This window comes from Phoxinus phoxinus (assembly GCF_949152265.1).
Source record: "Phoxinus phoxinus genome assembly, chromosome: 11".
NCBI classification, from domain to species: domain Eukaryota; kingdom Metazoa; phylum Chordata; class Actinopteri; order Cypriniformes; family Leuciscidae; genus Phoxinus; species Phoxinus phoxinus.
Window position 1 is genome coordinate 13,780,098 of NC_136886.1, and position 24,180 is coordinate 13,804,277.

General features: G+C 38.6%; 2 long non-coding RNA genes across 2 annotated transcripts in view; both read right to left on the minus strand.

Annotated features, from left to right (window-relative positions):
* LOC307007096 overlaps window positions 1–20,651 on the minus strand; it is a 39,210-nt gene extending 18,559 nt beyond the window's left edge. The window contains exons 1-3 of the long non-coding RNA XR_013799582.1: window positions 20,283–20,651; window positions 17,774–17,865; window positions 17,047–17,109 (exon numbers count right to left, since the gene is read on the minus strand). This is a non-coding gene — a long non-coding RNA (uncharacterized lncRNA). The remainder of the gene's footprint in view (window positions 1–17,046; window positions 17,110–17,773; window positions 17,866–20,282) is intronic.
* On the minus strand, window positions 1,266–2,747 carry LOC307006944. Its single transcript, XR_013799550.1, has 3 exons — window positions 2,404–2,747; window positions 2,151–2,231; window positions 1,266–1,335 (listed from the first exon to the last, which is right to left on the minus strand). It is a non-coding gene; the product is annotated as an uncharacterized lncRNA (long non-coding RNA).
* Window positions 20,652–24,180: the final 3,529 nt, after the last annotated feature.

Consider the following 24,180-nt stretch of genomic DNA (forward strand, 5'->3'; position numbering starts at 1 on the left):
TTAATTCTGACCAAATATACAAAAAGAATAGTAAAACAGTATAGGTCATCAGGCGAATTTGCTGGCCGGCTCCCAGGTGTCCTGCCAGACTCTGCCACTGTAAATAGTCCACAAGTCATCTTACACACAGCATATGCAGTACAGCCTAAAGCTCACAACTAGACTTCTGGCTAGTTTGAAGATATGTCATCTGAAGCTGATAAATAAAGGTTTGCCTTTTTCTTTTGGATAATTTTTTGGGGTTTATTTTATATGGCTTTTGTCAAACAGCAGTCATTTTGTTCCAAGTGAAAACTACTGGACTAACCGGTAGTTGCTTGGACACAGTCATCCCCACAGACAACCCTTTGAAGTTCTGCATCAGGTTAACCGTGTCGCTATGCAAATACTGTGTAGACAGACACGATAATCTAAATTATGTGTTTAGAGGCCTCTACGTCGAGCGCAGAGGGGGTCAGCAAAGACACAATGGCACCACAAAGGCATCTGCGTCACAGCTTAAGACTCCATCAGCTGAAGTAGACTAGAAAGTGATCTGAGTCCTCTTTAAGTGAACTCATAATGTGAACACAGAGACAAGAGTTGTTTCTGGTTCAGTCCACTTCACAGGCCATTTTAAGAGGACTAAATTTGGTTCATTATGGGAACAGTGGTTTTCACTTTGAACAAAATAACTGCTGTTTGGCAAACACCATATAAAATAACCCAAATAAACAAAATAAAATTAGCAAATGTATAGGGCAAACAGGTTAGAATGTATTAGCTACAGATGTCATATGACCAAACCTGAGCCAGATGACTACTTGTAGGCTGGCGTGCACATGTTCTCAGTTCAGTTCACTTTAAAAGGGGTCTAAGTATGCTTAGAGAGTGTTCCTTATGCCCAAAAAAAGGAACAGTCACTGCTCAAAGTTCACTTTGAAGGCTGGGAGGGACCAAGTTTTAAAACACTAAGACTGTGTTAGCTATGGATGAATGACAATATACATATGTATGGCAAAGAAAATGTGGAAATAATATGAATTAATGAATGAATAAATTAATGAATTAATGGATACATATACAGAATAAGCCATCACTTACCAGGAAGAGCAAGGCAGCCAGCGCACTTTGACCTCTGCTGCCTTCCCCTGCAGAAACAAACACGCACACACTTTTTCGTAAGGGGTAGCACTTGTGAGAGGGTTGATACTTGAAAAAGGTTGATAACTACTGCTCAGTGTTACTGTTTTGTCACATGTGGATTGAAAGATATGGTTCTACATCTTACCTCATTCATCCGTCTTTCCAATATTTGATCATATGGGTAAATTGTCTGTCGACTGCATTTGCAACCTTAAATGACAAAGGCAAAAAAAAAGTTTGGTTAATTTCAAATGGGTCTGAGTTCGCTTGGGGTGTTCACATATGCCCCAAAAAATGCTGAGTCACTGTTCTTAGTTCACTTTGAGGGCTGAAAGAGACCAAGTGTGAGTTTGGTTCAATAAAAGGGGGCTACATGGAAAAACACCTGTAGAGGTTTGAAATCTTGAGATGTGCAATGGCTTACACTAATAACTATCTAACATTATTCCAAGCAGCTAGTCCCATCCACAGTGTCTATTGTGAGCCCAGCAACACAGTTCAATAAATCCACTTCAGAAATGTTGTTGAAATAAAAGATGAAAATCTCTGTTTTTATTCCTTGGTTTCCGATTTACAAAAGAGAATGTGAGCTGACTAAAGCACTTAATGAAATAAAAGAATCCTAATGGAAGTAGCTATAAGTTAGCAGTTAGCAGGTAAGAAAACCATTTGCTTCCACCACTCTCAAGATCTGAATAACATTATGAGAATCAACGTAATGTAGCCGAAGAAGGCTTATTGTTAAACAGGCAGTACACTATTTTACTAATATGTACCAAATCCTATAAGCACATGTATTCTAGTATGCTTTTAACCTTTTAAGTATTATTTAACATTTTTAACCATTACATGAACTTCTAAATGAAATGATTTACCTGTTTAACATAAATTCGTATTCACATTACTATCAATTGTACTTTGGCCTCTACAACACCCTTACACCCAACACGTGGCTGCTGATATACACATGGGGTGCAAAGAAAAGAAACAAATATACACATGGGCTGCAAAGAATGTGTACTTACTTTTTGTTTTCTTCTTTTTGGCAAGGGTGGAGGGTGGGGCTTCTCTGCCGGATTGCGTGTCTCCTTTGCCTGCGGCTGGGGCTTAGGGTGCAAGGGGAAATTATATATTCAGTATATATTCAGTATCTTGGGGGAGTGGCTTAATTAATTGAAGGGGGTGAAATTCACCTTGGTTAACTTATTTTAAATTAATACAATGATTACAAAACCACGGGACCAATTTACAGATGGGATGCAAGGCAAGATTACTTACTTTGTCTTTTCCTTAATTGAGGTTGGACGGATGGTGGGGCTTGTCTGCCTTGGCCTGGGGTGGATAGTGGGGCTTAGGGAAAAGGTTAAGAATTATATATTCATATTCGCGGGGAGGGGGGTTAATTCATCAAAAGGGGAGAAATTCACCATGTGTAACTTGTTTTATATTGTGCTCTGATTACAAAAAAAAAAAAACATGGGACAAATTTACAGATGGGGTGCAAGGCAAGATTACTTACTTTGTCTTTTCCTGGGTGGTAGAGGCTGCATATGAGTGTCTATCGGAAATAGGTTAAGTGTAATCATTTGTTGGGGCTGGGGCTGGTCTAGGGTAAGGTGCTGGTCTTGAGGCTGGGGCTGGTCTAGGGTAAGGTGCTGGTCTTGTTGTGTCTGGGGCTGGTCTAGGGTAAGGTGCTGGTCTTGTTGAGGCTGGTCTAGGGTAAGGTGCTGGTCTTGTTGAGGCTGGTCTAGGGTAAGGTGCTGGTCTTGTTGAGGCTGGTCTAGGGTAAGGTGCTGGTCTTGTTGTGTCTGGGGCTGGTCTAGGGTAAGGTGCTGGTCTTGAGGCTGGGGCTGGTCTAGGGTAAGGTGCTGGTCTTGAGGCTGGGGCTGGTCTAGGGTAAGGTGCTGGTCTTGTTGTGTCTGGGGCTGGTCTAGGGTAAGGTGCTGGTCTTGTTGTGGCTGGGGCACATCTGTTGTGAAGTTAGCAAAAATATACATTCTGAACACATCGTCAAAAAAATCTACGACAAACACTAATGAACTCTACATAAAACGTATCTTACCATATACTTTGGTAATGAAGTTATATGCCTTCTTCATACTTGTTAAAAAACCTGTGTTGGCTTGCGTTGGTGGCAGATGCGTGACTACTTCTGCCACCAACTTGCCTGTGCCCTTGTGCCTCTGGCTAATGAACAATATGGGCATATAGCCCAAGGCAGAAAGTTTTTGGACCTGAAATGAAACAAAGTAATTAACACATTTCCAATACATTATGTTACTACATTACTACATATATGGTAGTCCATCTACTATTGAAAGACCCAATTTGGCAAAAAATCGTTTTTAACGCTTTCAACAAGTGTTAACCATGTGATTAAAGACATATTGTTTCATGAGGATTTCTTAAATTGCAACTGTTAGTGCTTGATTTGGTTTGAAAATATTTAATCAGATGTTGTGATAGTAATTAGTAGAAGTAGAGTTAGAAGTTGAGAAGTTGAGAGATTAAGTTGAACCGGCACAAGAATCTTGAGTTAAAATCAGAAACGGAGGGCAGTTTACTTGGTGTATATACTATGTACTACTTGATTCATAGTTCATCCCTATCCCTAGTCCCTGTCACAAGTATTTTAAGATAAGTGTAGTCTGGAATATTGCCTACTTATGTACATACACCAATGAATTTTCAAGATTTTTTTTCACAACATGCCTGCATAAAATGAAAGTATCTTTACATATTGTGCATGGGGAGCTTTTTGGCAAACTGTTTATCAGAGCAACTTGCATGTGATGTACAATTATCACTTGAGCGTCATGTATAATGTGTGCAGCAAAAGCAATTAATAGGGATGTATGGTGACGTTTTTAAAGTGATTGTCTGTCTAAAATTTCATCCTGACAAGATGTGCCAACTTCTAACATCCAGGTGCGCATGTGACACCTGGTACACAGCACACAGCATGGCTGCTATGTATTCGGTCCGTCAACAAACATGGGACCCACAGAAAGTCCTCAATAAAAGTTTCCACAGTTGTGTTCATATTCAAGCATGTATATTCCATGTGTTTGTGTGCATACATGCGTTAGAGAGACGGAATATATATAAAAGAAAATAATAAATTGCAGTATCCTGGACCTGAATCTAAGGTCATTTTTATTTTACAGATTAAATTATGCTTCTACAAATGGGGTCCTTGCCCTAGGGCTGCACGATTATGGCCAAAATGATAATCACAATTATTTTTGATCAATATTGAGATCATGATTAATTATCACGATTATTTGTTGATTTTAACCAAAACAAATGTTATTGTCACATAGGCTAATTATAACTGCTTTCACATTTATATTGTGCTACATTCCTGCTCATGTACAAATAGGTGCATCAAAATAAAATAGGTCCTCTTAATAACCAAAATTCAGTGCATCTCCTTAAAGAATAGATAAAAATAAATAAAACAATAAAGAAAATGTAGCAAAACTTCAACAGGGCACTATTTCCCATTGTGTAAATATATTTTAGAAAGCAAAATATAAACTTGCATTGTACCTGCATAATGGATGTGAATAAAACTCAAAATATACAAACAATAAAAAACAAATATTCCATAACAGAATGTAACCAAATGAAAACATTTCAAGGCAGAACTATGCAAAAAAAAGAGACTAGTTTACAGGTTTTGGAAAGAAACACTAGCCTGTCAACATTTGAATAATTTGTCAACGCTGAGTGAGATGATTGACAGCTGTACAGCGAATGAGAGCGCCGCTGACATCATAACTGACGCGAATCAGGAAGAGCAGAGACAAAGCTCACTGTGTTCGCTGTTTGAGCTCTTCAGATCGCATAATTCAGAGGAAATAAATGTTTTTCTGTATGATGAAATATTTTATTTCAAGTAAGTGTGTGATGTTTTAACGAGTAATGAATGTTGAACAACAGTAATCTGGGGCCGTCTGTGATCTTTGCCGCAAAAGGGGTTAAATATTGCTCGATCACGCGAATTTGATCATGGGAAGCCAAATTGATTAAAATTCGATTAATTGTGCAGCCCTACCTTGCCCCATCACACATTATCAATAAAAGTGACAGAAATAATGCTGGGGGGGCTGACTTTCGAGAGGGGTAGAGATTATATTTTCTGGACTGATGGAAAGGATCCCCTTAGAACGGACAGATGGATGTGCATGTTAATGTAAATACTGTATGTACTTTGGGCTTATATTGATTACCACTCAATTAATGTAGCATGAGCATTTTTACTTACAGCTATTTGGGCAGAGGCCACCACCCGCGATGCATTTCTGTTTTTGATGACCCTCTGGCCCCAGTCAACATTAATTGACATTAAATGTGCAGTTTGTGATTTTCGCTTGCTCGGCAGCGTGGCGAAACAAGCACTGCACGTTTTGCGGTTGGCCTGCTGATGGACCTGGCAGCTTGGGCAGGGCCTGAATTTTGGCTTCGTCATTCTGAAATGTACACACACACACACACAAAATATAAATATAAATATTAAATATCATACAGAGATCCAAACACACATAAGGACAAGAAAGAGAGAGCTAGTCAATATATTAGCATGTGTCATACAGCAGTAGGCTATGCTGAACTTATCACTATTCTAACATTATCAAAGGTAGTACAAGCTCTGGATGTTTGCAAGCTGGCAAATTATTTAAGTGCAGAACAAGTGAAAATCGCCAAGCGAGCTGTTTGATTCCTGTAGCCATATTTGAATACTGGCATTCCTCACAAAACTTAAGTTTGATTTATTTAGACTTCATGCCAACAGCAATCTTATCTTATAGGCTGGCCTATATTGTTCAGCCTCCTGCACATTTCATTTGGTGCAATAACCAGGTATTATATATCTTAGTCTCTATCCATGAAATTGCTACAGTGCCCTTAATACAACACCAACTAACAAATCTATATTCTCTGATCCCGACCTTTACACTTTGAGTGGATTGCAGGGAGTGAAGAAGAGGCAGCAACCCAGGTCCTGTCTCTCGGGGGGTGGAGAAAAAGAAAGAAAGAGAAACGAGAGCAACAAATAACAAGACAATAAACAATACAAATAAGACAATAAACAAGACAAATGTGGCTCTTAAAAGTGCCTTTTTTTTTATAAGATGCTGCTAATAAGTATTAAGATGAGGGATAAGATGAGATAAAGGGAAGGAACCTACAGAGAAAGAGAAGAACAAACCAAAATAGAATAGATCAACAAACTACATATTACAATATAAATAACTACTAGGCTAAGACATTAAGTAATTGCTCCTCTTATTTATTCATGCAATCACAATATCATAAAAAATGAATGACTTTAAAAAGAAGTCATTGTGTGAGCAAGTGTTCTTCTATCATTATTTTTTTAACACATCCTTTTGTTCTGCCTTGATTCAAATTGATAAACAAACAGGAATAACGTGATCAGGGTACTTGTAAACTTTGCCTTGCCAGACTTAAAACCGTTATATATATATATGTATATATATACTAGCTACTTTGTTTTGTTTGTTTGTTTATTTCAGGCAATGGCAAAAAAAAATACAAAGTAGACAAAATATAATTAAGTCATATAGTGCAAAAAACAGAATATACAGTATTTAAATATGACAATAGAATTCTGCCTGAAAGGGAGTGGGAAGAAGACAACTTATTTAATACCACCCCACTTTGCATCTCATTGTGATTCAACAAACAGTTGTATTTGATTTGATTTGATATACTTTATTAATCCCACACTGTGTAAATGTCTGTGTTACTGCAACTCAAAAATAAAACATGAAAAATAAAGTAAAAAAATAATTCAAAAATATAATGTCACTCTTTTTCTAATACAGCTCTTACAGTGGGGTTCAAAATCAACAAATACGACAACATATTTGTTTTTGTTTTTTTGGCCATAACTTCCTCATTTTGGACGTGTAAATTCTTATTAATTTCTCTTCTTTATTTGACTGTTGTAGGGTAGGCTACTTACCGTGGTGGAATCGCGCTGGGCAATGGTTTCTGGGATCGTCGCACACAGTGTGACGCGTTGCACAAAATTGCGCCAAAATATCCAGCGCGGTCTCACCCTAAAACGTCATATACTGACGGGTCTTGACCATACGTCAACATACGACGAAAAGGGTATACCCCTATAACGTCAATATGAGACGCAGACATAAGCGCACCAGCAGCGCCTCCTAGCGGTACCCTAACGCATACCTAAACCCAACCGTACCCGAATCGTCACATATGGACGTTAAAGGGTACCCTTTTCGTCGTATGTTGCCATATGGTCAAGACCCGTCAGTATGTGACGTTTTGGGGTGAGACTGTGTTAAAATATCAATCATAATGAAAAAGTACAGTCTTAATATTTTACATCCTTGCTCAAACATTTAAAAGAATCAGCATGAATGTCTGAGTGAAGGAAACACGGGAATATGTAGCCATTACATTGAAACACATCACTTCCCAGAATGCATCCATCTCTTTGCCAGGCTGGGGATGGCCATATAATATTAATACAAACATTTCTGCAGTATGCTATTTAATTTATCACAACTTCATAATCAATATTGAGAAAGATCTATAAAAGTAGGCAATTATTATTATTTATTTTTTTTGTCTGGACCAGACAGAATTTTAGGACAGAGTCCTGGTGTTGTTTACCCATAGCGACGGTTGCTATGCGTCGCTGGGTGAGAGACACAATTAACCAAATAAAAAAAGAAAGGAAACAAAGTACAATTATAAAATATCCCACCTAAATTAAGACACGTTTAAGCCTACAGCAAATATGCAGTCCTGTAACTCCTGTAATTATGCCATTTTAATGTAGCCCAACACTATATTAAATTATATATAAAAGTCGTGGTAGCGATTCAGACAAGGGTTTCTGCCCCACAAAAATGTATGGTCACCGCACCAATGATCGTGACAGTCCATGCGACGACTCACGCTACTGCAAAATACACATTTGCAGTACAAAATCAATCGCCTGAAGCAATACTTTCCAGCGCAGGAAAACCGCTGGATGCCTAACCCCCTTTCGTCAAAATCCAAAGATGAGGGATTTGCATTCAAATCTATTGGATGACCCTCTACGGTGCCACGCGACGAAGAGGGGTACCCTCAACGTCGGCTTATGGACGTGAGGGGGAAATGACCAAGCGGCAGTGTGCGACGAATAGGGGTGAGACCGTGTTGACTCAGAAGACATCAGTGATACTCCTATAGATTACATAGCAGTTCAGCCAAGAGTTTACATTACAGAAATAAAGACTAACCTCACATGCTCTGCATGGGAAATTTGAGGTGACCTAATTTTGCCTAAAATTATATTTATTTTGTGCTGTTATTAATGTGAATCTGTGAGTAAGCTCCCTAGCAGTAAAGCATGCACTCAGAAAAGAAGTTCAGACACCCTGAGGCATCTGCCTGGAGGAAGACATCACCTTGTCAATGGTGAGCAACAAAGTAACCATGCAATCTCAACTTGCTGCTCTTGTTTACAAAAACCTCTACAATATGATACACTTTATATTATATTATGTTTGTTTGGGGTCAGGAAGATTTTTTTTAAAAGAAATGAATACTTGTATTCAGCAAGGACACATTAAATTGATTCTTTGTAATGGTTTTATGCTATTTCCTTTATCTGCACTAAAATAAAAGGTTTGTTTTTGTGCCTTTTTTGTTTTGTTGCTGCTGTATTGCTTCTGAATTTCATCTGGAAGCAAAAGGGCACATCTGTACAGTTACTGCAGTTATTGAATATATCTCCACATAAATTGCTTGTTTTCTATACATGGACTGACAATTCTCTCCTTGCAGTAAACTGATTTACACTTTTTAAAATGCACATATTTATGTTGTAATTGAATAAAAACCTCGAGAGGGGGCAGGTCGCACACTACTCTCGCTCTGGCCTTGTTCTGAATTACATCAAAAGCAACCACATGGCCTTGGTTTCAGATTTGAGCCATCTGTCCATGTATTGCCTTGCATTCATTTGCAGAGATATCAAAGCCTTTCACTTGAATAGTGCCATATACACATTCAATAGGAATGACAAAACAATAGGCAGCAAATGTTTGTGGCCAAAAATGACTCCAGGATTAATAAAGGGCAATATTCTCTGTTCTGACTTCTCCACGTCAACCTGACATTCCCAAAACCTAGCCACTGTTCCTCCATCAGATGAGCTGACCTGACCGGTGTCAGTCTCCACATCTGCTGTGCATTTTTAAAAGGCTCAATTTCCATTTCAAACAGAAAAGCTGTGATCTCTCCAGGGCTTTGCCGTGGAACACAGACTGAATTTGAATGGTCAACATAGCTGGATGAATACATCACAATGATTTCAGTCTGTTCTAGAACATAAAATGCAAGGGACAATAGGACATTGACCCCAGAAAGTACAGTATGCTGCTGTTCTAATGTAAAAAATGATCAGAAAATCTTCAGTCAGTGAGATCTGGCCATCAGGATTCAGATTTAAAACATGCTAAATATTCTTAAGACATACTACACAAGAAAGAGGACTGTTGTAACAAATCAGTGTTAAATGGAAAAAAAACCTAAAATAAATAAAAACATTTTCATGAATTGAAAACAAAATAAAAAGAAATGAAAAGAAAACAAACACAATTTTATAACTCCAAAAAATATATATAATAATTTAGTTTTATTTATATGGAAGCTTGTTTCCACCACGGAATAAAACATTGAAAAAGATAATTGTGACTTTTTATCTCACAATTGCGAGTTTATATCAATTGCGAGATGTAAACTCGCAACTATGAGATAAAAACTCACAATTATCTTTTAAAATGTTTTATTCTGTGGCGGAAACAAGCTTCCATATACTTTATGCTCCCAATTGCGTGTTATAAAGTCAGAATTGAGAGATATAGTCAGAAGGCAGAGTTTAATAAAAAATAAGTTAATACATTTCTAATACAACTTTTACATTTTCGACACAAATTTGCCAGTTACTTTTTAAGCCTTTGTTTATCTTTAAACTGCACAATTTTAAGAACAATCAAAATGTGGTGAAAGTTCAGTACATCTCAGTGCATCACAATATCTCCTTGGTGAAAGCTATTATTAACAGTGAAACAGCAATACCAAGGTGAATGAGAAATGTGGCATTTTCCTGTTATGGAAGGTCATAATCAATAGGTCAAACTCATACAGTGGCTTAAATAGCTCTATAATAGGTTTGATGGATTAAAAAAGTCAGGGAGAGAGACTGCCTAGACTGTCTGTGTCACTGCAAATGAAAACAAATGTGACATATGTGTTTGGCCAGGCTCCAGTAAACAGTCGCTGTTTGTAGCTGGTGGGTCACATCAGTGTGTCTGTGCCTGTGTGTATGGAGGGGAGGTAAACAGCCCTGGGCAACTTCTTGTGCGGGGGCCAAATTCAAATCAGCTCGGTGATTGGGGCCAGGTCCTCTTTTCAATGAAGATTTATTAGCCTTGTCCAACCAGAACTCGGTTAGCAGTCAAATTTTATTTTAGCAATATTAGACCAAGGGTTTATATATCCTCCCAAAAAAATGGCTAAAGCATGAATGCATTAATTTGATTAAAATGGTCAAATTGTGAATCTATGGCTATGTTCACACTGTCAGTCCAAATCCGATTATTTGTGTATCCAACTAGCCTGGCTAACGCCAGACCCAATTCTCGTTGAGACTTGGGTCTGGGAACCACATGTGCATTTTCTCGTAGTTGAGGCGTGGTTTACGAATGCCCGGCGGCGTTTATTGGGTGCTAAGAATGTCTATCAAATGCGCCTGTACGTAGCTCATAGCCAATCGTTTCCATTATACCAGATGACGTATGTAGAGCGACAGAAATTAGACAAGGAAGAAGACGATGGGTAAGATATTTTTGTGTAAACAATGACATTCAGCGACTATAGCCGTTTGTCAAAGATAAACATGAGGGTCGAAGGTATATATGGATATAAACAAACTGCTTAGTTGTGTCGCATAAGCAGTGTGGAGGGGTTTGCAATACAGATGTTGTCTTATTTACAACATGAAAATGTGTAGCAACCGTGCTGGATTGCTACGTCTTCTGAGGCAATTGCCGGATTTATTCTGTGCTGTCATCTTTACTTTTTACGTGGCGTATAAACCACATAAACCACGCAAAGTCAAATTAGAGAGGTCAGACTGAAACGGATTACCAGAATTCCAATTTGAATATGATTTTAAACCACTTGTAGCTCAAAACAGCTTTGTAAAAATTCGCATTCCGTGTGATTTTATCCTGTTCACACTTGCTAAATATGATCGGGATTCAAATCAAAGAAATCTAATTGGATTCCAATCGGATATGCACAAAAATCTGATTTGGACTGAGAGTCTGAAGGAACTTAGAGCGAATCAGACAGCAATGCCTTGATGATTCTGAACTGACCAAAAGTGCCGAATTCCAAATCAACACTCATAATAAAATGATTCTAGCAGTAAAGCATAACTGACAAAGAGCCTGTGTTTGTTTGAAACGTTTCCTGTGTCCACTATTAAATTTGTCCAGTTTTGTAGCCTTGGTGTGCCGACTTTTTTTCTGTTTTTTTTATTATTTTCTTTGTCGAGCACTCAACTTGCACCATCTGCTGAAGACACCTTTTACGCCTAAAAGGCCAATGATGTATGACGACGTGGGCTGACGTGCATCCATCGGCTCGGTGGCCCCGCTCACATCGTCTTACGTCATTGGGCTTTCAGGCATGAATAAAAGTGTCTTCAGCAGATGGCGCAAGACCACGATATCCCATAGTCATGTGCTGTACCTCGTCTCCCTCCTTCTGGGAGTTATAAGCATTTCTCAATGTTTCTGAATGAATCAGTTTGAGAAAATCACTCGGGCGAACTAATAACTCAATGGTCCATTCATAAAGAGAGCCATTGACTTTATTCCTGAATGAATCAGCAATTTAAACGAATTGAATGTATAAATGACTCAATGACTTATTAGGCTTGTTCGACTTCATGCAGCGCAGCGCAAACCGATCGGCGGCTGAGTTGAAGCAGTGCATGCCGGTTGGAAATGGTGTTCGACTTAAGACTTGATGCCCTCAAAGTACCACAAGAGCCATTCGAGAGCAGCCGGCTGATTCATGTCAGCTTCTCCAGAGACGCTGCACAAGCTCTGATGACGACACAGCTGTTCCGCGATTGGCCGAAACACGCGTTTCGTGTTTATTCTCACACCTACAGTTCCACTAATGCTCACATTTCTGTTTTGTATAACAGTAAAAGCTCTTTAGTCGCGATGCTAGGATATGGCATTTCAACATAAGCATAATATCAATGAAGTGGGGTTTACGTTATTACAATATTGTGTCATGTTTATAAAAAAATAAAAACGTAGACCCCACTTCATTGATATTATATGCTTATGTTGAAATGTATTCTTGTACAAACAGATGCTTATTAATGTCATGATTCCTGTCTTGTGTCCCCCTTGTCTTGTGTGGACATTTTATGTTATTTCCTGTTCTGTTCCGAGTTTTGTAGTCCTTTGTAGTTTTTCTTATTGATTAGTTCTTTATTGTTCCCAGGTGTGTCTTGTTTGCCAATATCCCCTTGAGTGTATTTATACTCAAGTGTTTCTCATGTTCTTTGTCTGGTGTTGTCATTAGTGGATGTTTCGTGTGAGTTGGTTTCAGGTCTGGTTTACCCCGCTTTTGGATTTACTTTTGCCTGTCCCTGTTGCCTGGATGTTTTTTGTGTTATTTTGTCAATAAACTGCCAAACTGCATTTGGATCCTTCTCTTCCTTGTTTTTGAAACACTCTGCGTTACAATTAAAGGTAGAGGCTAGTTTACCCATATTAAAACTCTATCATCATATACTCACCCTCATGGCAGTTGAAGCCTAAATGTTTATGTAATAAATACATTATATTGAATAAAATCTAAAGCTACTTTTTTGTAATATATATTAGATGCTTTTCCTATTTAACACAATAATGATCGTTTGCGGGTAATTTCTCAGCCAACTGTGATGTGCGACTAATTTGTTATTAATTAATCACCACATCATGATTAGATAAAAATTTAAAATCCCGTGACAGGCCTAATTTTATAATTTCACTCTCTTAAAACTCATTCTTTCCTCACTTTCTTCCTTTCTGCAACTCGTGTGTGTGTGTGTGTGTGTGTGTGTGTGTGTGTTTGTGTTTATGTGATATTAGTTTTACGTGTTAGAATAGTCAAAGTCTTGTTTGTATTTAAAGAGTAGTCTTGTGTTGTTCTTAGTAATTTAATGTCTTAAAATGCTGATCTTGTTACAGCGCTAATAAATAGTGTTTTCACATGCTTCGGATATTAATATTCGCGTCAGAGTTGATACTGCCGTTCAACTGAGCACTGAACGATTCATTTGTTCTGCCTTGATTCTGTCAAAATTCCCTATAAAATGAATTAGTTTCCATTACAAGTCTGAACGAGCCATAACTGCACCTGAGTGTTGATCCTGTTTTTTAACAGCACATATAAAGGCATAAGGAAAGAAGAATAGTCAAATTCATAGTAAATTTGCATGCAGTGTTGTGCTCGCCCTGCCTTGAGGTGTAGGGATTGAGAGGCAGTTGCAGATAATTGATTCCTGGAGGAAGGATGATGGCAAACAGGCAAGATACTGACAACACACTTCCCCTGGCTGCAGTTTGTCTAGATTCCAAATTGCATTAGATACGTTTTACGGACTAAAAGATATACACAGTTACACACAAGAACACTTAAACTCATATTTCTCTGATCACTGTTAGAATCACAGTTCATTCATTATTTTTCAAAATATTTCTTCAAATAAATCTTGCCTCTTGTTCTCAGAGACATCCCTAAAACACAAATTAACAGTATTAGCCACCATAAAAAATAATGAAGCAAAAAGAACATTTAAGTTCAAGGAATAGAATTTTATAAAGAAATATGAAAACATCTGTAATTATTTACTCTCCCTCAAGATGTTCTTCATGATTTCCTGTGGAAGAAACACAAAACAGTGACATAATAAAAGTATTGGACTCTGATGGACGTCATTAATGTTAACTTTATTGGCTCCTGAGTGTCACATTACTCATTACCATTATGTCAATTATGATTTGTTAGATCTGTTTTTTCACTATCAATAATATGAAGAATTTTTATTGTGCTTTCATAGTTTTTTTAATCCTTTTTGAGCTTGACAGCATGTGATCCCTATGAACTTTCATTGTATGGAAAATATCTATGCACATTATTGAAATGAGTCTATGAGTGTGTAGTGAATATCTATGAACAAATATCTATGAACTCAATTTCATTGTGTCTTTTTGTAGGGACATAGATTGAGTATGACTACCAGAACACTTTTAGATGGCATTGAGCATATGCTTCAATCATCACTTACCTTAATTTAAAAAAAAATTTGTCTTTCATTGACTTATATTTTTTGGGCCAAATGCCTTTTTAAGTGTCTGTATTATGAGGTGAATGGTTATTGGATACAGCCATGTTAAGGGTTACAAGGGTTTTGTTAGAACGTGCTGACCTTCAGATTAGAACAAAATTTATCACTTGGTCTATAATCTATAATGTGCGCTAATAGCGTAATTGCCAGAAATCCTTGAGATTGTATTTAGAGAACACATAGTTCAAAAACATGTTTAAGCGGACCAGCATCACATTAGATACTATAATCTATGTAAGATAACTTCAATTTTGTGACATTTTGGTACCGCAAAATATCATTTTACTATGTTTTTACTTTTCATGTGTTATTTTGAAAATTGGGACTATATATTTGTCCTATGTTAAAATAAAACTTCTAATCATATTTTACAATAGTAAGGCTCACTTCAAATGTCCCCAAGCCAGCTTTCAACATGTTTCACTATATTTATGAGGACATATTCAAAGAATTTGACCCTCACATGTATAGCCAAATCCATACACACACATGCACTATGGTTGGTATAGGCAAACAAGAAGAACTATTCACGTCACTTTGGATTGCTAGTCTCACACAACAGTATCGCTGAATGTCATAAAATGTGACATTTCTCTGCCCTCAGACATTTGTGCCAATCTCTCTCTCTCTCTCTCTCTATCTCACACACACACACACACACACACACACACACACACACACACACACACACACACACACACACGCGCGCGCACACAAGCTGGCTTAACTCCAGAAGCACTTGTGTGACAGTGATTTGCTTTGTGTCACAGGCTACAGCCTCCACCATTCCCCTCTGGCATGACTGTAAAAGGTTAACTTTTTTTAGTTTTCATATCGAAAGACAAGTTTTAGAAATTTCACGAATGAAGAGAACAAACAGGACGTGGCACTTTGATTTGTGAGAAAATAAAGCAATAAAATCTGAAATGGAATTCAGTCTCTCAGGGGAAAGTGTATTAAGTGAGAACAATATATAATGAAGAAATTATGTATTCAGCCATTCCACATCACAACTATGATGAATTACGGGCAGAAAATAAATCATATCATGGCAAAATATAAAATGATTTGGTTTGAAAAATGAGGAGACTGGAATGGAGCAAAAATAGTGCAACACTCAAAACCATTTAACTCAGACTCAGAGAATAATTTGATACTCAAATGTAATAAACATCAGGTGTCTGTCCATCTCCTTCAATACAGACGCTTTAAGCTTTTAAAATCAAGAGTTTGTTCTAGTCTGAAAACAACAGAAGAAAACCTAATAATTAACAGAGATAATCTGCTCTCCTATATCTAGCCATTATACTTTTTCATTTACATGTAAATAAAGTTCATTTGAAGGATTTTCATCCATTATCACATCATCACAAGTATGAGCTGTTTTATGATTAATATGTTTTAATCTGCAAATATCTTTTTCATTATGGGTTAGGTGCACTGCTTGGAAAAATTCCAAGTGCTAATGGCAACAACAATGTCATTAGATATGACAAATTTAGTCTAGTCACAAGCACAACTGTTTATTAAAGAGATATTTCACTCAAGAATGAAAATTCTGTCATAATGTACTCACCCATGTCATTCCAAACCCATACGACTTTGGTTAATCTTTGAAAAACAAAAAAGATATTTTAAAAAGAAATTACTAAAACTTAGACAATGTTACTAAAACTTAGAAGATCCAAAAAAGTAATACATTCATCATAAAACGAATCCATATGAATCAGGTGGTTTAATCCAAGTATTGTGAAGAGATATGGTCACTTTATATGATGGAGGGACCTCTCAGGTTGCATTAAAAATATCTTAATTTGTGTTTCAAAGATTAATGAAAGTCTAATGGATTTGGAACGACATGAGGGTGTGTAAATTATGACAGATTTTTCATTTTTAGGTGATCTTTCCATTTAAATGTTTCCAGACTTATAGTATGTCCATGAAATTAAAAATTAAATAACGTCATAAATAATTTCAGTCGTTGAAGAATAATATTTTTACACTAACATCAAAAACTGTTCAATACCAAGCAGGAAACCATCAAACCAACCAGTAGCCATTATCAAGCCCAACTCAATCTGTAAGCTGCCCTCACCATCTGCCCTGCTGGCACTCATTAATGGATCTGCATGAAGAAGCACTGCAGTGGATCCAGAGTGAAGGAGAGAGCAAGAGCATAATGCAGCCGCAGATGCTGCCATGAAAAAAAAGCGGAAGAACCACACGAGACAACTCATCCTCTGTGGTATGGCTCTATAATAGCTCACTAATGAGTGTTCTGACTTAAAGTCTCTGAAAAATGAATAAGCCTCCGCCTGTGCCCTTAAACTGCAGAGTGCCTAGCCAGCTCAACATAATGACACCCCTCTCTCAATGACATCTGCAATCGTTTCATACATGTGTGAGCGCTGGCTGTGAGGATGAGAGGGGAGTTATACTACCTTCATTATGGATGAGGCATTCCTTCACTTCTAGAAAGCTCAGGTTGCAAAATTTCTCAAAGTCTAGGAAGAAAGGGTTAGAAGAAAAAAGGGTTGGTATCTGATTCTGATTGTGTGAGACAGAAAGTGACAGATATTAGAGTGATAGATCCTCCTTAGATAGGCGGGAAACCAACATAACGTATAAAAAATGCAGGCATCTCACTATTGAACATAGTGACAGCATCTTAAAATGCAGCACTCATAATCAAGATTGCAACAATCATGGATATATGCACAATACATGCACAACTATTCAAAAGTTTGTCAGTAAGATTTTTTTAAAGAAAAGTAAAGAAAAGTAAAGAAAAGTAAAGAAAAGTAAAGAAAAGTAAAGAAAAGTAAAGAAAAGTAAAGAAAAGTAAAGAAAAGTAAAGAAAAGTACGCATTTTTTATTTTAAATTCTTACTTTTATTTAGCAAGGATGCATTAAACTGATCTAAACCGACAGTAAAATATTTCAATTTTAAATAAATTATGTTCTTTTGAACTTTCTATTCATCAAAGAATCCTGAAAAATGTATCACTGTTTCTAAAAAAATATTAAGCAGTACGACTGGTTTATAAGAAAAGTTTGTTAAGCACCAAAAAGGCATATTAGAATAATTTCTGAATGATCACCAAACACTGAAGACTGGAGTAATCGCTGCTGTACAGTATATAGTATTTTTCTTTAAATGTCACTTACGAAGATGGCCGTTGTCTTAAAATTACACCTTCTCTTCAGTTGGAAAATACAACCCCAGGATGTCTTTGGCAGTGATGACAATCTAGCACTTCCTAAAAACAAATAAAGAAGCTTCAATTACTATCACAGTGAAGGATGGTTTCCCTCAACCAAAGACATCATTTCAGGCCCCAGCATTAGATTACTTTTGACTGTGATCAATGGGTGCAAGTCAATGACTTTGTCACAGCGAGATGTGATAGGCCAGGGGACATTTATTACCAGTTCCTTCCAATTTTTCACTTCAAAGGAATCACCTCAACTTTTCTATCTAGTCATATCTCATACAAACTTTAATAGTTCTATACCTCTAGCCCTTTCAAAAACTCCAGCTTTTATTATAGGTAGCTTTTTTTTATTACTTTCGGGGATGAGGTGTCAAAGAACATTTCAGGAAACAGCACAATAGCCCCATTTAATGAGACGAAAGTGGAGATTTCCACTTCTAAAAATCAAAAGAAGGTAGGCTACAGAAAAGCTTTCTAATATCCTCTTGAAGACCAACAAATCTGTTTTTGTGGATGTGGGAGAGAATCCTTTGATAGACTTTTAACTTTTGTGCACCCCTGCCAGTGGGAAGATTGTTCTGCCCCACTTCCCTGGCATTTTCTGAGGACACAAAGGCTAGTAGGTGTTGGAGGGCACTTTTGTAGCATGGAATGTTCAACCTTTTTACTGTGATGGAGACATCAAGCCTCTCGGGTCTGTGAAAGTGGCAGATTCGTGTTGCCGAAAACCATACCAACAGCTCCTGAAGCGCTTTATACTTTTTGAAGGACAGTGAATCATATGATTCATTCGTTGCCACAAGAAACTGGTGTAATCCCACTTACACACTACCGTGCGAGTTTTAAGGTCAACATGTTTTAATGCACAGATTTATAAAAGTACAAAACCACATATATCTGCACTGCTCTGAAACCAACTGCATGCTTCAACAAAAGACAGTTTCAACTCTCAAGTGTTGATCCAAAACCTCAAGTCTAGGCACTCAAGGTTATGGACATGTATCATAGACACGGTGGCCTGGCCAATCATATTAAGCTTCCATTCCCTTGGGCTCTCTAAGTCCCAGGTTAGTGTGATGGGGTCCAACTGGTAACACTATTTCAGTCAGCAAATGTTTCTAAATCCAATTCTCTGTGTCAAGACCCTTCAGGGACTGGCTGATGAAAAACACATCAACATCAACTCTCTGAAATATGTTTTCCCACAGAGAGGCTTTTAGCCAGTGTGCTCACACTGCAAGACTTACATTTGTCTGAGAGGCGATAAAGGTGGATCTTGTTATTAACATAGAAGACTAAGTGTTTCACATTACACTCATTAAGAATTTGAAACCTCTTGTGGGCAATTTTCATGTTCCAATGGACATGCAGCGATAAACATGTAGTGTGCCATTTTTATGAGTCCTTAGGGGCAACTATAACAGAACGTGTATTTTTGTCGGAGATGTCAAACTTAGTTTCGCTCATTTTTTACATGTGCTTTCACCTGCATAGTCATCAACCATTTCTCACTCATCTCACCCACCAATACATTAACTTCTAGAAGCCAGCGAGAATAATGGAGTCAGAGGAATGATGGTGACACAGTGTTATTACAGCTGTCTCTCAATTACTAATAAGGCTCACAGAGCAGGAGATGAGCTTATTAGACAGCCTTGGCCACTCAATTGTGATGCATAGTATATCATCACCAGCCGCTTAGTCATGTGACATTAGAAGACTTCGCCGGATTGGTCAGTTCACGGTCCAACGGCTGCAGGCGACAGTGTGGCACAAATGCAATCTATTAAGTATTCCCAGACAGAGGCAGAGCAGAGCGGTGTGAGAAATACAGTGACTGACAGAGTTTCTAACAAGCAATTAACCGCAGTGACCCGCTGTTGGCTAAACTGTGCTTTTGACTTTGTGTCACACCCATTATATACTCAAAGATCCACTGTAATAGATCACGCTGCCTAGGGAGTCATACAGTGTCTTAGTCCCAAAATGCGCTTGAATTATATAGGAGTGATAAATGAAGACAGAAATTAGCATTGGATTTCAAATCACACCAGACATAGGCTACAGGGCTTTCTAAGGCTTTTTCTAAAAATAAAAAATTTGTATACCAATTTGAAGCATTTGTGGTAGCCTACCTAAAAATCATGCCAATATGAAACAATTAAATTAGTAGCCTACATAAACAAACACTTTTTTTTAATTTTGTATTTTATGGTTTATTACTTTTTAACTTTCGAAACTAGATACAGAAAATATAGAAAGTCATAAATACTAATAAATATAAATTGATATTAGAATGAGTTGGTATTAGAATTAGAATCCTAATTCTAATACCATAGCACTTTTACAATAAGGTCCAATGTTTTATCATTAATTAATGCAATGAACATGATCAATGCGTTTGTTACAGTAACATTTGATAAAGGGTAGTTCACCAAAAAATGATCCCATGATTTACTTACCCTCAAGCTATCCTTGGTGTATATGACTATCTTCTTTCAGACTAATACAATCCGAGATATATTTAAAAATATCCTGGCTCTTCCAAGCTTTATATTGGGTGGAGTGAATAAAGGGCGAGATTTTGAAGCTCAAAAGCCCAAAAATGTCCCCATCCATCATAAAAGTAATCCATACGTCTCCAGGGAGTTAATAAAGGCCTTCTGCGAATCGATGAAAAAAGAAAAGAAGCATATTTAAAACTTTATTCGCAAGTCGACTTTACGCCAATAGAAAACCTGACGTAGGAAGCTTTGACGCCTCTCGTGGTTCATACAAATAGGGCTGTGCAACAAACTCAGCCTCCTCTTCTCTTATATCGAAATCCTCCGACATTTCTCTTTAAAAATGATCGTTTTAGCCTTCTAATCTGTGACTGATGTTTTGTTTTGCTCTATCCTCTGCGCTTCCGAAAGTCATTGCGCCATGCGTCGGGTGAGTCAGAGGTTATCTTTCACCGTAAATCGATGCGTAGCCTACGGCAGATAGTTTTAAATAGCCTAATAAAGTTTTAAATATCCATGTATTTTTCTTAAAAACACCAATGGCTTAATTTCAGAAGGCCTTTAGTCTATTAACCCCCTGGATCCATATGGATTATTTTTTATGATGGACGAATGCATGCATTTTTATGGGCTTCAAGTTCGAAATCTCGCCCGCATTCACTGCCAGTGTAATAAAGCTGGGAAGATAGACAGTAAACGGGAAGAACCAGTAGCCTATATTTTTTAAAATATATAACTCAGATTGTGTTCGTCTGAAAGAAGAATGTCAAATACATCTAGGATGGCTTGAGGAAGTAAATCATAGGATAATTTTCATTTTTGGGTGAACTATCTGAAATATAGTTCATTTTCAGATAGTTCGTTATTAACATATAGGCTAGTTAATAAAAATACAATTGTTCCTTGTTAGTTCATGTTAGCAGGTAGATAAAATAATATGTAGCCTACAGATACAACTTTAGATTTTTATAATGTTAGTAAATGTTGAATTAGCCTACATTACGATTATGAACATAATTATGATTATGAACTATTTTTCATTGTTAGATCATATTAATGTAGTTAATGTTGAAGGGGTCATGGGATCAAAAATGCCTTGATCTTTTGATTTAAGAGTTTGTTATAGGCTCAATACTTTTTTCTTGGTATTCCAAAAACTGCTTTTATTGAAACCAGGCTTTTTCAAACAGACTTTTACTATATGGATCTGCCAGCAACGCCACAAACATGTAAGTAGCCTAAATGTTTATTCTAATGCCTGATCTGTGACTACGTTCAAAACCGGAATATTAGCAATAACCCGGTCGCGCACGGCCATGTAAACACCGGCAAAAACCTGAATATGCCAGATCCCTGGGTTACCCCTTTTCTAACCCGAATATTTGGTCATGTAAACGCGTATCGGCATACCCCCATCAAAAGGAACATTGATATGTGTTCTGCGCATGTTCTATTGGCAAGGAATCTTGGTCTTTTGAGTAGAGGAACTTCGGCGCATACAAAAACCTGCGTGCAGTATACCGGAAGTAAACAAGAAGTAGAGGTAAACATGGTGAGATGCAGCACAGTAGTGTCAAGTGCTGCTGGTGGGTCAGTACCAGCACCCAAGCGCAAACAAAGCCGGATATGACGCATATTGCTCTGGGTTGTCCGTACGTCCAGACGCTAACCGTGCGTCTCCATTTACATCGGGATATTGCCAATTGATTACAAATTCCATGTATACAGGAGTAACTCTCTCTGCTCACGCATGTAAACGGGTTATTTCGAATGTTTCAGAAACCCAAATAGTGACCTTAACCCGACCATAACCCGAATATTGACAGCTTGTAAAAGTAGTCAGTGATTTCTGATGCGTAATCAATTTCAGACAGATAATCTTTCTCTCAAAATCGTTCAATATTGTTTATGCATCAGTAAATTAAGCCACTGACCAAACTACTTCACATCGTTTCTCTTAGTAGGATGAAAATAATCTTATTTAAATTGTGATTAAATTACGGTACAGAAAGCGATCAAAGAAAGCTCCCTTTCCAATCGCCCAAGCTGCCACTTGCCAAAACTCATTATGAAATCAATGACGCTGTTACACTGCAAAATTAAGCTCTTACTGTTTTTTCATCATGGTTCCATTGTAATTTTGTGAAAGCATTCATGAGAGTGCATAAATTGAGTTGCAATGATAAGATCTCCCCTCCTTGAACTGCCACTTTAACGTGGTGGAGGGGTTTGAGTACCCGAATGACCCTAGGAGCTATGTTGTCCGGGGCTATATGCCCCTGGTAGGGTCTCCCAAGGCAAACAGGTCCTAGGCGACGGGTCAGACTAAGAGTGGTTCAAAAAACCCTTACTGTACGTTCACACCGCCGCCGGCGAGAGCGGCAAAATTCGCTCTCGCCGCCCTGCCATCGACGCCGTGAGATTCGGGGACTCTCTGGCGCTCTGACGTAGATTTTAGAATGCGTGATTTTTTTTAAAAACTTTATTTAAAGGAGCCGCAAAGCAAATAAGAACTGAACATAAATCAGTATCCTATTTTGTGCATACTGGACACATGTAGGGTATAAGTTAACCTATTAAAATATTTTAAATGTGAAAGTAACAAAACACCAACAATTTCAGACACCTTTTTCCATGCGTCGTTCTTTTTATTAATGTCCCTGTATGTAAACAGGGACACGTCGTACAATAACGGGAAACCCGCAACAGAAATAATTAACTTTTCCTCCATTTAGCTTAGGAACTAATGTGGTCGGAACCAAAGTTTACAGGATTGTGTTCTCTGGTATCCTCTCAGGCGGAGGACTTCTACATTCCGATTGGTTGCCGCTGGTTGCCGCCGAACCGCGTCATAGCTTATTACCATAAAGTTGACTTGATCTCAACTCTTCTCGCCGCTCTCGCCGTCCAAGACGCGCCGCGCCGCTCTCGCCGGAGCTCGCCGCCGGCTCTCATTGAAAATGAATGGCTTCCGGCCAATTTGACGCTCTCGCCGCCTGCGGTGTGAACGCACAGTTATGAGGAAAATTAAACCGAGGACCGTGACGTCGCCCGGTATGGCGCAGCCGGGGCCCCACCCTGGAGCCAGGCCTGGGGTTGGGGCTCGTATGCGAGCCCCTGGTGGCCGGGCCTCCCCCCACGGGGTCCGGCCGGGCTCAGCCCGATGGAGTGACGTGGGGCCGCCTTCCCGTGGGCTCACCACCTACAGGAGGGACCGTAATGGGTCGGTGGTGAGAGGATCGGGCGGCAGTTGAAGGCGGGGGCCTCGACAACCCGATCGCTGGACACGGAAACTAGCTCTAGGGACGTGGAACGTCACCTCGGTGGCAGGGAAGGAGCCTGAGATTGTGCGTGAGGTTGAGAGGTTCCAACTAGAGATAGTTGGAATCACCTCTACGCACGGCTTGGGCTCTGGAACCACACTCCTTGAGAGAGGATGGACTCTTCACCACTCTGGAGTTGCCCATGGTGAGAGGCGGCGGGCTGGTGTGGGTTTGTTTATAGCCCCCCAGCTCAGCCGCCATGTGTTGGAGTTTACCCCGGTGAACGAGAGGGTCGTTTCCCTGCGCCTACGGGTCGGGGATAGGTCTCTCACTGTCGTGTGTGCCTACGGGCCAAACGGCAGTGCAGAGTACCCGGCCTTCTTGGAGTCTCTGGGAGGGGTGCTGGAAAGTGCTCCAACTGGAGACTCCGTCGTTCTACTGGGGGACTTCAACACCCACGTGGGCAACGACAGTGTTACCTGGAGGGGCGTGATTGGGAGGAATGGCCCCCCTGATCTGAACCCGAGCGGTGTTCAGTTATTGGACTTCTGTGCTAGTTACAGTTTGTCCATAATGAACACCATGTTCAAGCA